Genomic DNA, 13,971 nt, shown 5'->3' with positions numbered 1-13,971 from the left:
TCTTCCACATGATGACTTTCTCAAAGGAATGGCTCCCAGGTCTTTGAGCAAGATATTCTTGGGTTGTAACACTGGCAAGAGATTTTTCGAAAGACTTATGTCTCAAAGGGACAGAGAAAGGATTTATAATTACAGGTTTTCAGAAGGAAATGATCTAAGGAAAGAGAAATCAGGAGCCGAAAGGCAGGAAGAATCCTGTCCAAAACGCAGCCAAGCTGAGGGGAAGTGCTAAGGGAGTCTTAATCGATTACGAGTATCTATGCCTGGCTTCTTGCCTCTTCTCCTTTGCCTTTTGCACCTTTATCCATCTCCTGGGTTTCTGTCTTTGTGTACCTATCATCTCACTGTTGTAAGGGGTAATTTAAAAGATAAATGTGACTATCATGCAAATACAAACACTATTAATAGCCAAGCTGTTTTGCCTGGTGATGATAGGCACTAGTGCTGTGAGGGCCTTCTCTTCAAGCATTTCCTCCTGTCATAAACTCCTAAACCTGTTTCTTTCAGTGAATCATTGTGTCCTCCAAGGCGTGTGTTATCTCAGCAATAGGTTGTTTCTACTGTTACTCTGCATTTATCTTTAGATTTTCTATTGGTGTATTTCACTGTCTGTTGCTCCAGTGTTAGATTTAAAATCTTGTGTTGATGTGTGTTTGGATTTATTTTTATTATGCATTTTGCTTTCTATAGTTTCTAGGAAATACTTAAAAGGATAGTTGTAGTAAAAAAGAAACAGCAGCTTGGCAAGATGAGGGTCTGAAGGGTGTCCTAGAGGCCTTCCTTTACACCAGATGAACCTCTGTCTTTTTCCTCATCTCTGTCTCTCTTTCCCTGTGTCTCTCCCCAACTCTCTTTGCCCCTCTTTCTTTTTCTTCCTGTTTCTTTTTCATTCTCCCTTATTCTTTCTCCCTTGTTTCTTTATAGTTCCAAACTCTGGCCTGTCATGTCTGAGCTGTTTTTCAGGTAATGGTGAACTCACAGAAAGGTCCTACATGAGAAAAAGCAGAGTCGAAGCAGACTAACCTGAGCAGGCTGTAGTGTTTGAAACATCACACTGTTTTCACTAATCAAATAATTCTTCTGGGTAAATGCTGTTGCCCTGAAAATATGATCTTGGAAGATGGATATTTGAAAAATGAGCATGCTCTAAGGATATGAGCAGGGAAATGAACTTCAGATATAACAGAAAATTAGAAGAGAGAATAAACATATCAATAGCAGAGGAGCCTTAGGTGGCTATCCATCAAGGGATGGTGTTATCCATCCTAGCACATTAAGCAGAAGTGTAAATACTGAAATATTCATGTGGAGGATGGCTGCAAGGAAGGGTGAGTTACAACCTAGAGCTCCAATTTGATGAATGCTATGCTGCCAGGGGAAAAGGGGAAGAAGAAATGGGCATGAACAAAGACAAAGGCCCATCTTCAGTATTTTTCCTGTTACTTTCTGTAACACTCACTTATAAAATGAGAATGTCAGAACATACAAATATAAATACACATGCTTTGTATTGTACATTGAAATTTTCTGTAGACAGGAAAGAGAGTAGGTCTGAGATTTCTATCTTTCAGGAATATAGAAATATTTTTGTGAAAAATCAGTAGGGATCCTGTTCGTGGTGGACACCTGACGCGGTGGTAGCCTCACTGTCTGATGCCATCAACTCCTTGTAAATGCATGAGAGTCAGGGTTCGATTATCAAAAATGCACTTGGGCAACATTTGTCTGATGGAACCAAGGCAGATGAGGCACCTCATTCACACAAGAGGGAAGATTGGTGAAAGACTAGTCTACAGGGTTCTTAGGAGTTTGCTGATCAATATCGCAGTGACCGTCTGCATTTTTACTATTGCTAACACTCAGCAAAAGAGATTTGCTCTTCTTTCCCTTAAAATGCATTTCCAGAAAGCAAGCTGAGGGAATAGTGACTATCTAGGAAATAATGAATACCCTGATTATGTTTCCAAGAAAACTTCCCAACAGTACTGTTGAACTCTTTATTATGAAGTTACATGAAAAAAGTGTGATTGAGAATATAAATTGCCTGGAGTGCTAAAAATGCTAGTTGAGCATTTACTTAATAAAGGTGTAGCAGACATGCAAGCTGTTTTCCATTAGATACCCTTTGCTCTTGAATTCTAAAGCAGGACAATTTGAGTAACCTTCAACAACTTTTATTCAATGACAGATAATCCATTTCATCTATATTGTGATGTCACAAAACATTGAAGCTTAAGATGAAACTGTCTAGTATTTACAGTCAAAAACATTCAGTAAGTAGATGAATTAGGACCAAAAGGAATCTTCAGCAAATTAGTAAAGAAGGAGTCTGCTTATACTTCTATTGTGGAAGGTAATTTATTTTCCATATGCCCAGAGTTAATTATAGAAACAGAATTTACTGGAAGTCCTTATCTGACCTTATAAAATAAACACAGAAGTGAACACAGAAAACATTTTAATGGCCACTAATGAGTTAATTAGTGTAGACCATCACACTGTTAACATATTATTACCCTTGATGGATTGAAGTGTGCCTCATGGATTTGGCCATTATTTTCCTCTGTTCCGTAGTTGAGATAGTTATTGATCTCTGTGTATGACACATATTTATGATGCATTTGTCACCAATCTTTGTGTATCTAAACAGGCTAGGGGGTCTTGACTTGTTCTTTGTATACTCTTCTCCTGTAACTGTCCTTCAGAAGGAGAACCTGCGGTTTTAGTTGACTTTGATGCATGGGTTCCTGGTTGGCTGAAATCACTTGCTCAGAATTAACTGCCCCTTACCTCTTAATTTCATTTCAACAGGCCTGCCTATTGCAGCATTTTCTCACTTGCCTCCCATTGTGCTTCTGTGCTGTCCTGCAGACATCAGGAGCATGTAAAGTGTTCCACTCTTTCTCTATACATTGTAGCTCTTTGTTTCTAGACAAGACCAAACTTTTAAGCATAGTACCTTATACTACTGGGAATTACAAAGGTCATTATTCTTATTATTCTCATTACAAATATATTCAGAGAGGAACATTTATGCCACCACTTGCAAACATACAGAACTTTATGTCAGTCCCTTCTGAGATAGTATTTTTATTTAAGGAAAGAGATGAAGGAGGGAAAGAGGGAGAAAGGAAAGAAACAAGTAAGGAAGGAGGGCAGGCATGAAATGGAGAGGTTTCTGTTTTTCTATCGTTCTTGCCTCTTGGCTATGGCACAGTTCATAAGCAGTATGCCCTCCCCATCCCACTCCCAGCTTACCATCTAACCAAGAAGGCTTAAAAGAGTGAATATAATGGCTGCAATTTGTTTACTTTGAAGAAAGTCCCTATTTTAGGGTTGAAATTAGAAAATACATCATATTAATGGTTGAGTACAAGTGTCAGTGCTGCTTTTCAAGCATTTTGGCAAAGCTGCAAGATGACTGATGTCCCAGCTGTGGCTGAGAGACAAGAAATCTGTCCCTTCACTCTTTACCCACCATTTTTAACAATTGCAACTTTCTTCAATTATTCTCCTTCAATTTATGAGCTGCTCGTTTCCCATGGGGACTTGCTTGATTCCCTCAAGGGCTCTGTGTTTGTATTATTTGCTGGCTTTGCTCCAAATAAATTAACCCAAAAAAGATTGAAGGTGAGAGGCTGGCATGGTTTGTAATATATGCTAAGGGAGATGACTGAATTTTTTGGAGGTTTTAATGCCAACTACTGAGCTCTATCTGATTGCTGCACGAACTTCCTGATAGAGGTGCTCATCCACATTCTGCTGCTCCTTGCTTGGTAGCCATAAGAAGCCATTATGAACAATGGCACAGCTCATTATGGAGGTGCCTGCCCTTTGGGTCAATAAAAGTTATCCCAAATTCATTGCTTTCCTTTACAAAACCCTATTAATCTGAAATCCAAGGTTCTGGAGAAAATGAGATTCTAGTAAGAGGAGATCTGGTGAGAATAGGGTAGTTACTAAAAATTGTTTCACAGTCTTCAAAACCCTGGAGTCTAGACCATAGTCAAAAATATGATTTCTTCATTTGTCTGCCATTTCTCCCCTTTCCTCCTTCCACTGTGTTCCTGTTCTCTTTTTAACTTACTCTATTGTGATCCTTCCCAATTTCATGTACCTAGGCCTCTGATGCCTTGTGTCTGCTGTGATGCCTACTGCTGTTAGTAGGAAAAAATGATGGGTTTGTCTCTTAAAAGGGCACCTCTACTTGTGTTTTTAACAATCTCCTGCTCATGTTCAGTAGAAAGTCCCTTAGCTTCTTGAATAAATATGCCCTACCTGGCACTCCTCCTCTCCTTCAGGCGTCCCCTTTAGTATTCACCGTCTCAGTAAATAGCCCCACTATCTCCTTTGGCAACCAGGCTCAGGAATTTTTTTCTCTATTTTCTCCTTTTTCAGATCTCACATCTAATTGTTACCAATAGTTCTTGACATTACATTCAGTGTTATTTCCCAAGCTGTCAATGTCTTGTTAAACACAAAAGTTCCCAGTATATTCTTACAAACTGAATTACTGCAAGGTCCACAAAGCTCTTGACTCCAGTCTTGTCCCTTCTCCACAGCCCCACTGTCATCAGTACGATTTTAGTAATATGCAAATGGGATGCTGTTTCTTCCTTGTTTAAAATCCCATGGTAGTTTCCTAAATCTCAATGCGAACCTTGAAATTATATACCAGGCTCTTTATCATCTCGTCAGCTTTCTCTTATTATATATGTCAGTCTTTCCTCCCAGTGTGCTTCGGTTGTGTGTCCATTTAAAGTGTCCTGCTTCCAAATGACTCCAGTGCACATGCTGTTTCTTCCCCTTGAAAAGCTTCACCCATGCTTCTTTCCCTAGAAAAGCCTGAATTGACACTTCAAAACAAGACCCTAATGTCACCTCCTTCTCTCCTCTCCTTATTAACTTACTTTTCCTTTGTATTTTCATTACACTTATCACACTGTTTTCTAATCCAATATTGTCTAATATTTCCATATAACTGTGAGCTTATAATGACAGGGACTATATAGAACTGATAAAGTAATTTTAAAAATACATGATTATACGTCCACTTTAAGCCAAGAAAGAGTAACCAGGACAAGATTTACTTTACTGCACAAAACTAAAAAGCTGGAAAATAAAATGTAGGCATACTTCAGAGATACTACAGGTTTGGTTCCAGACCACCGCAATACAGCAAATATTGCAATTGAGATTTTTGGTTTCTTGGTACATATAAAAGTTATGTTTATACTATACTGTAGTCTATTAAGTATGCAATAGCATTATGTAAAAAGAAAAAACCCATGTACATTACTTAATTTAAAAATGCTTTATTGCTAAAATATCCTGACTGTCACCTGAGTTTTCAGCAAGTCATAGCCTTTTTACAGTGGAGGGTCCTGCCTTGATACTGATGGCTGCTGACTGACCAGGGTGGTGGTTGCTGAAGGTTGGGCTGGCTGTGGCAATTCCTTAAAATAAGACATTAGGGAAGTTTACTAAACTAATTGATTCTTCCTTTCATGAATGATTTCTCTGTAGTATGCAGTGCTGTTTCATAGCATTTTACCCACAGTAGAATTTCTTTCAAAATTGGCAACAATACTCTCAAATCTTGCTGCTGCTCTATCAACTAAGTTTATGAAATCCTTTGTGATCATTTCAACAATCTTCAGTGCTTCTTCACCAGGAATAGTTTCCATCTCAGTAAACCACTTTCTTTGCTCATCTGTAAGAAGCAATTCCTCGTCTATTAAAGTTTTATCGTGAGTTGGCAACAGTTCAGTCACATCTTCAGGCTCCACTTCTAATTCTAGTTCTTTTTCTATTTCCACCACAGTTAATTTCTGCACCAAAGTCTTGAACCACTCAATGTCACCTATGAGGTTATAATCAACTTCTTCCAAACCTCTGTTAATATTGATATTTTGACCTTTTCCTATGAATCACAAATATTCTTAATAGCATATAGAACGGTGAATCCTTTCCAGAACTTTTCAATTTACTTTGCTCAGATCCATCAGATGAATCATTGTCTACAGCTGCTCTAGCCTTAAGAGATGTGTTTCTTAAATAGTAAGACTTAAAAGTCAAAATGACCCCTTGAACCATGGGCTGCAGAATGGATGTTGTGCTAGCAGGCATGCAAACAACAGGAATTTCAGTATACATCTCCATGAGAGCTCTTGTACGACCAGGCCCATTGGCAATGAGCAGTGATATTTTGAAAGGAATCCTTCCTTCTGAGCAGTAGGTCTCAGCAGTGGGCTTAAAATATTCAGTAATTTAAATTGCAGGCTTAACTTTTGCAGGCTTAAAACATTCAGTGATTTTTAAATTGAGGAAAGGCAAGAACAATGGAAGGGGTAAGGGTGGAAATGAAAGGTAAACTTTATTCACTTCTGCTTTGCTAAAGCTGTACCTGGAATGAGCCATGATAAAGGTGGGCACATCTACGACATGAATGAAACATTGGAGGGATTTGAGAGGAGGATCCCTATTTTTCAGAGTGAGCCATAGGGCTGAGATTTGGCTCTAACAAGTGAGGAAAACTAAGGATGCAGAAATTGTTGGCCTGGGCTGAGGCTCTCACCACTGTGTGTCTCTCCGAGTGAGGCTCTTCACTTCTGAATAACCCTCTGTGAGGTTTGCTGTCCGACACAAAGCTGGTTTGGAAAAACTGTGAGGTCACTGACCACAAATGTTCTGAAATACAGGTTGACCAGAGAAAAGTTTGTCAAGCTCCCATTCTTTTCTTTTCTTTCTTTCTTTCTTTCTGTTTTTTTTCCCCCTACATATTATTAACAGCACCATGGGACACCATTATTAACTATTGGGCATTGCTATTGTTCCTAGATCCTAGAATATACAGGAGGATTTTCCTACATGGTTCCTGATGCAATTAGGGAGGAAGTTTTGCCCCAAACTCTTGATGGAGTTATGATGACTGACATAAAGGAGAATGTGCTGAATCCTTATAGTACCTAAAAATTATTGAGCACTTAAAATGCAGGCACCTATTTTTAGCACTTGACATGTCATATAAGCCTGGATTCTCACAACGGCCTTTGAAATCTTAAAAGAAATGTATATACGTTTTTTACACACATACACACATATGCATATTTATGTACACATATGTACACATATACAAGTATAATGTGTATGTACATATATACATATGTATGTGTATAACCAATTATATAAAAATGCATTCCTGAAGTTCTAGGACTCCCATCAACTATTTTGCTCTTTATTTCCTATATGTCCCCTTTAAATTTTACCTACTTCAAGGGGAATTATTACACACTGGCAGCCTTACACACTGGAAAAACTTATAATATGAATTCATTAAATTCACAGCATCCCAGGGTGTAAGGCAAAAGCAAAAAGCGGGAGTCTTCAAGATTTACACCATTTTTATAGACTATATACATAGATATGTGTTGCTATCATGTCTATCTTCATGATGTTAGCTGAAGAGTTTCTCAAAATGGGGTAGTGTATGTCAGGAGAGAGTCAGGGAGGGAGGGAGACGGGCAGGGAGAGAGAGATTTAGAGAAAGAATAATAATAAATAGATCAGGGATTATCCTACACAAAATGAAAAGAGAGAGCCCATGGACTGAGTATGCATGTATCCCCTAGCGCACAGAAATGCAGGCAGATGCACATCATGCCGTCCAATACATCTTCAATTAATAATTATCATATTATCATATTATACATTATATTAATATATTATAATTTATAATGATAAAATTAATAATTATATAATTATCTTTCTTTCCAGACTAAATGGATAAATGATATGCTGTTGAGGTACTCAATTTGCTCCCTCTATGAATTCCTACTATTTTTGCTTTCTAAGGTCACACTCAAGAGAACAATAATTGCAAGAATGTTTCTCTCATTGCATTTTTTTTTCTAGAAATGCTTGACAGCTTACATGTGAAATAACAAAATGTCACTATCTGATCAAGAGTTTATAATTTTTAAAAACATTAACTAGGAGTCCTGGCCACTGTGATTCATAAAATAATGTAGTAAGATGTTTTGAGAAAGATTGAGAAACAGAAAGAATGTGTGTGCTCCCAGCAGGCAAAACATTGCTGACATTTTCAATAATAATGAAACCCAAGAACTCAATCCATTTTGTATGTCAAAGAATACACTCACTTAATTTGTTTAGGCTATTTGGTTAAATTTTATGTTTTTTTATGGAATAGGTTCAAGGGTATTAAAAGTAAAATAAAAATCTAGTGATTGTCGAGAGACAAGTAACTGATAGTTGACTTTTATAACTAGACTGAAAAGATATTTATGCAAAAAATGACTTCTCTTTTGCTTCATCAATACTGCTTTTTTTTTCACTTTCAGAAGGCAGAAAGGAAAACCAAATATTAACAAACTTGCACTAATGTCTGTGTCCCTGTGACTGTGCATAAAATTAAGAGCTCTGTCCCTGATTTCTGTCCTAACTGGTGAGATTTAACTAGCTGTAACATTTCTAAATTTTCCTCAAGGGAAATTCTATCACATTGAGTCCTTGAGGTTTAATATGTGGAGATCATGTAACATGTTAGTGAATATTTCTCCCATGGAAGAAATAAAGGGATAAAGCTTTGATTCAAGGTGAAACACCGTTCCACAGATCAAGCTTTAGAGCTGGCACCGTATTTTATCAGTTGAACTTCAGCAAGCCTGAAAATTAATCAATCTAAGGTAAATTCTTAAAACCTTTACAGTATATTTAAAAATTATATTCTTGCATTAATATTTAGCTTGTAATTAGTCACTCAGTAAGTAAAGAGTGCCCTTCTGTGATTAAACAGCTTACATGGTTGGGTGGACAAGTTTTCTGCAGAGAGCTGAGGAAGGGAGAACTGAGTTTTACAAGATGCTTATACCTCATGGACAAATAACCCCTAAGAAGTAGACTTGTTGAACTACACCATAATGATAGGAATGTTGTATAATACTTAAGGATATTTTTAGGTACTGAAATATGCCATTTCCAAAATTTTTATTCGTCTGAAATAAGTGTCTACCTCTGAATTATCTGCCAATATGCGATGCCAGTGACTCAGACTAATTGCAATTCATGTTCAAGGCTGCTGATCTTCTAGGTGGTGACCATCCTTTATTATATAAACAAGATTTGGATCTTAATCCTGGGTTTAAATCGTCTGTATTATATCAATTTAAAATGAGGATCTAGCTGTCATTTGTCTTGTGAATTTGGTAAAAGTTTTCTTAGTATCAGAATTTCTTGTATATTTTCACAACATATTAATTTCTTGCAAATATTCATGGTTCTTCTTTATGACATTTTTCACATCCTAACCTCCTCACTCATCTCTGAACTCTCAATTCTACATGTCATTTTAAGACTTTGGAAAAATTAGCCACATTTTTCTGGTAAAAGTATATTAATTAATGAAAGGCAAAACAATACTCACCTTTAAGCTATAAAGATCAAATGAAATAATGTATGTCTAGTACAAAAAACAAGACCAGGTATATAATAATGTGATAGTACAGTTATTATTATCATCCCTAATGCAATGTAATATCCTCTCAAAGGCATACTCATAAAGGAGATAAACGAGTTTACTGTAAACTCATCTGCTCAAATGTGTTAATTCATCAATTGCTTACTTTCTTTACATAATGAAATGCCTAACCCCAGAACAATATTTTGTTTACATTTTTTTAAACACAGTTTTTGGAACTATGGGGATTGTAGTTTTCATCAGCATCTATCTCATTGCTATCTATTTTGATTTTTTACATGTAAGAAAAATTGTGTAATATAGGAATGCATGACTTTTGACATAAGCTTGTCAAACATTCCAGAAAAATGCAAAATCTACATTGATATATTTTTTAAAGAATTAAGTAACAATATAAAAAAACCACAACTTATGTGACCCAAAATTGTAGAAAATTTCAATTTTTTCTTTATTTTATAAGAAAAATTATGTTAGAGACAGTTTATTGTAATGGAAGAGTAGATTTATTATTGGAATAACTCTCCCACAGACAAGCATACAGTCTGATAAATATTATACTTAGAAAAAAAAAAGGCATGAAAGAAAAAAGTAGAAGGAAGTTGACTCTCGAAATCAGGTAATGACAATGAAGATTGCTTGCACTGATACAGAATTTCACCTGAGCATATCCTTGATGTTAGGCAGGGGAGAGTTAGAACACAAAGATAAAGCAAAAATCTTACTGGACTAAGACACTAGAGGGCTGAGTTTGAGGCCACCAGGTAGACTAGAAAATAGAGAAGAGAATTTCCAGGAAGGACAAAGACACAGGAGTGGGAGGAAGCATTGAAATCTATGTGTAAATTCAGTCTAGCTCCATGAGTGACCCTGAAATATCCTTACCTTGGCTGCCCTTCCCCTATGCTAACCATGTATATGTATGTGCGTATTCATACATATGTGTGTGCAGGTGTGTTCACACAAATGTTAGGATTTCTACAGAAATACAAGCATCCAAGCTCTGGATATCCATATTGAAAAATAATATGTTTAGTGATTAAGCAGCAAAATCTATTAATTAATTAATTAAAGGTAATTGAGTGCATGTCTCTGTAATTATTGTCAGAAATAAATCAGAGCATATAATAAGACTGTTTAAGGTTCAAGTGAATTCTGAGGATGAGCAGTTTACCTAGATGGATTGATAGTTTCTGAGACAATCACATTGTGAAGCAAATATATCTCCACCTCAAGCATGCCTTCAACAAATATTGATTGATGATTAGTGTCAGCTAGGAGTGAGCACCTTGGCGAACAAAACCACCAGAGCCTGTCCTGCCCTAAAAGAACATATTCTAGCTGGGTGTAGGGGTACATGGAAATGTAGTAAGGAACACATTTAAAAATGTGTGTGTGTGTGTGTGTGTATTATATGTATATATATATATATACATAAATTCAATCCAGATAGTAAAAAACTGCTGCTATCAAGAAAATAAGACAAGATCATGTAAGAAAGACTTACCATGGATTTATTGTTAGATTGAGTGGCCAGAGGAGACCTCTCTGAGGAGGGTGTCACTTTCACCTAGTGTCTCAGCTTTGAACTCACCCTTGTATACTCTTCCCACCTTCAAAATTACTCATCATGCCAAGAACCAGGAAGATCTTAAATTGAGTGCAAAAATCAATCAATTGATGCCAATATCAAGATGACAGAGAGAGAGAGAGAGAGAGAGAAAGAAAATAACCAATTCAGAATATTGTCCTACCCTTGGGTGTATTTTCAGACTTCTGTTGTTGATATACGGCACACAAGGTAGAGAAGAGGTAGCAAAAAAGGCATTATGATTTTTGGTTTCCTCAAGCTCGGAAATGAAGACTTCCAAATCTAGGCTGGAATACCTAACCTGAGGTTCATATGACATGTGAAAGGTGGGCAGGTGGCTTGATCAGGACATCATTGAGAGGGTTTTCCTAGGGATTGCAAGCTTAATGTGTGCAATAGAATCTCAGGAAAGACACTGCCGAATATTCCCTTTGGGGAAAATTATCCCTCAGTTAAGAAATAGTGATGTAAATAAATCTTTAGCCTAGTATTGTGGTCAGAATTCCAAATCGAAAATGGAAAGATATTTGGATGAGAGTTCTTCCACCTAGAGCAATGGTGTATGCAAGAATGATTGGCAGGACAGCTACTGAAGGTGGGAATTATGTCTATGTTCTGAGGGGGTTCAGGGCACATTGCCCCAGGTTTGACACCTTGTCATATTGAATTTAAGGGGATAGAGTTTGATGAAACAACAGAAGCAGGAAGGTCTCTCCAACTGTCCCCTCAAACCACCTCTCTTAAAGCAGGTTCTCATTTCAGAGGACCCCTGTCTACCAGGAGAAAATGAATACCGTTATCCCCAAGGAGATACCATTTCTTCAGGTCTTCATTTCCTTCTGAAGGGTCCCATGTCAGGTAAAATATATGTTATACAAATGCATATTCTTTTGTCCTGTTGATCTGTGTTATTCAGTTTAATTTTCAGACCCAGACAGGGTCTCTAAGTGGGTCAAGGAAAACTTTTTACTCCCCTACAGTTTTTATCTGTTGTATCTCCAGAGCCTAGCCCACAGTCAAGATAAGAAACTGACATGGATTAATGAATAAACCAATGAATGTCAGTGAAAATTTTTAGCTTGCAAATGGGACTTGTTGTATTCAAAGTTCTTATAGATATGTTCAATGGGAAAAAATTAGACTTGCTGTGTTTGATGTTAGAGATGTTATCCCAGAACAATGAGTATAATTTTAGGCAGGAGAGTACTGTTTCAATTAAGGAAACAGGCTATGTTATCTTGGATGATTCTATTTTATCCCTTAGTATATTCTTGCTTCTCTGGGGTAGGAATCACATATTCCTTGATCACTGTTACGTTTCCCTTGCTAGCAAAGTGAATGCTAAATAGTGAGACTTTTTAAAAAATGATACCCATTTATAAGTGAAAACGTTTAAAACTCTTCAAATAAAAAAGTAGTGAGTCCCTGATCATTGGGGCTATTTTGGCACTCCCCAAATGTCTTTACAATGGGGATCTCATAACAAGGATGCAGGGATCAGGTAGTAGTTGAGCTGTGTGATATGTGGACTATGTATCTATTTTGATACTTTAGAATTCCATCAAATTTGTGCAGCTAATTCTTTACACAATTGCTAGGAAAATCTGTCCCTCCATCTGTAAAGCATTCCTCAAAAAACAAAACTCCTTAGACCATGTGGGATGAGAGAGCTTGATTGTTTATGGGGAGACCAAGTGGTAAACTTTTTATTAAGGATTAAAAAGACCTTTCCTTTATTCTCCTTCCAGATCATCTCACCCTGTTACATGCATTTCAAAACTTTCAGCTTTCTCATATCTGTGATAGGAGCCCCCTTACTAGAGGCTATCTGAATAAAATTTTCTTCCTAAATGGTGACTGATTATGGGGTTTCTGTTGGGGAATACACTGCAGAAGCCAGGCCATCATCAATAAAACTTATGTTGTTAAATGTTCCTAAAGTGTTACTCTGAAGTGCCATACAAACATTATATATTGTGATGTGCGTGTTTTCTCTTCCTTGCGGTTGCATTAACAGAGTACCCAGAGAGCCGTAACAGGAGTGTCTTTAGGGCATTCTAGCTCCTGGAGCACCTTTTCTGGGGACAAAATCATGCTGGCTGAAATTCTTTTTCTGGTGAAAATGCTCTGTGATTCTCAGACATCCCCAGAGTAGCAATGTCTGTTGCCACAGAAGAGCGTCTTAGTTTTAAAAATAGCAGAGGCTTAACCTGCAAAGGTTTTCTTAATCTGCCTGGAAACGATTGTGTGCCATTTGGGCATTTGCCTATTTGTTTCATCTCTCATGCATATATTTGCTCAATGGAAACCTAATTTACTGTTTTCATTTTTTCTTAATTTAAAACTATCAGCTTTTGAGAGTGAATAGAAATAACAATTAGCAATAAATAATAGTTGCAGAATGCTGAAAAATTGGCAAAGGAGACTGTAGTATATTTTTAAAAAGTCACACTACTTTGCAGTACCTCTGATTGAAAAGATGAGGTTTGAGTCCCCACCCCTTTCTGCTGTGCTGTGGCTGGCGTTTTGACTTCATGGCTGAGGTGACCTGCAGGTTCTGGGCCTAGGCTTCATGATGCCTTACAGCTTCAGCCTGGCTGCTTTTGAACTCCTGCACCCGTGTGTGAAGAAACTGCAGCTTGCAGGCCCCCAGTGCTGCCATAGTGAACAACCTGCCAGATGCCAGATGTGGGAGTAAATGTGTCCTAGTTCACCCAATGGCTAACCAGTCTGTTAGCTACAGTCAAACTACAGACTTACCCCAAGCCCAGCTGAGATCAACTGACTCCCATTATTGTGAGCTCAAAAAAGGTTGTTTTAAGCTACCAAACTTGAGTATGATTTGTTACACAGCAAAAAGATAACTAATACAGAAATACTTCAT

At 37.3% G+C, this 13,971-nt stretch overlaps 1 long non-coding RNA gene across 1 annotated transcript in view; it reads left to right on the top strand.

Moving 5' to 3' along the window:
• Positions 1-12,423, top strand: part of LOC130684634 (uncharacterized) — a 34,628-nt gene extending 22,205 nt beyond the window's left edge. The window contains exon 3 of the long non-coding RNA XR_008999001.1: positions 11,850-12,423. This is a non-coding gene — a long non-coding RNA (uncharacterized LOC130684634). The remainder of the gene's footprint in view (positions 1-11,849) is intronic.
• Positions 12,424-13,971: the final 1,548 nt, after the last annotated feature.

The sequence above is a fragment of the Manis pentadactyla genome, chromosome 8 (genome assembly GCF_030020395.1).
Source record: "Manis pentadactyla isolate mManPen7 chromosome 8, mManPen7.hap1, whole genome shotgun sequence".
Classification (NCBI taxonomy): Eukaryota; Metazoa; Chordata; class Mammalia; order Pholidota; family Manidae; genus Manis; species Manis pentadactyla.
The sequence above is the reverse complement of the archived record's forward strand: the minus strand, read 5'-3'. Positions and strand labels throughout refer to the sequence as shown.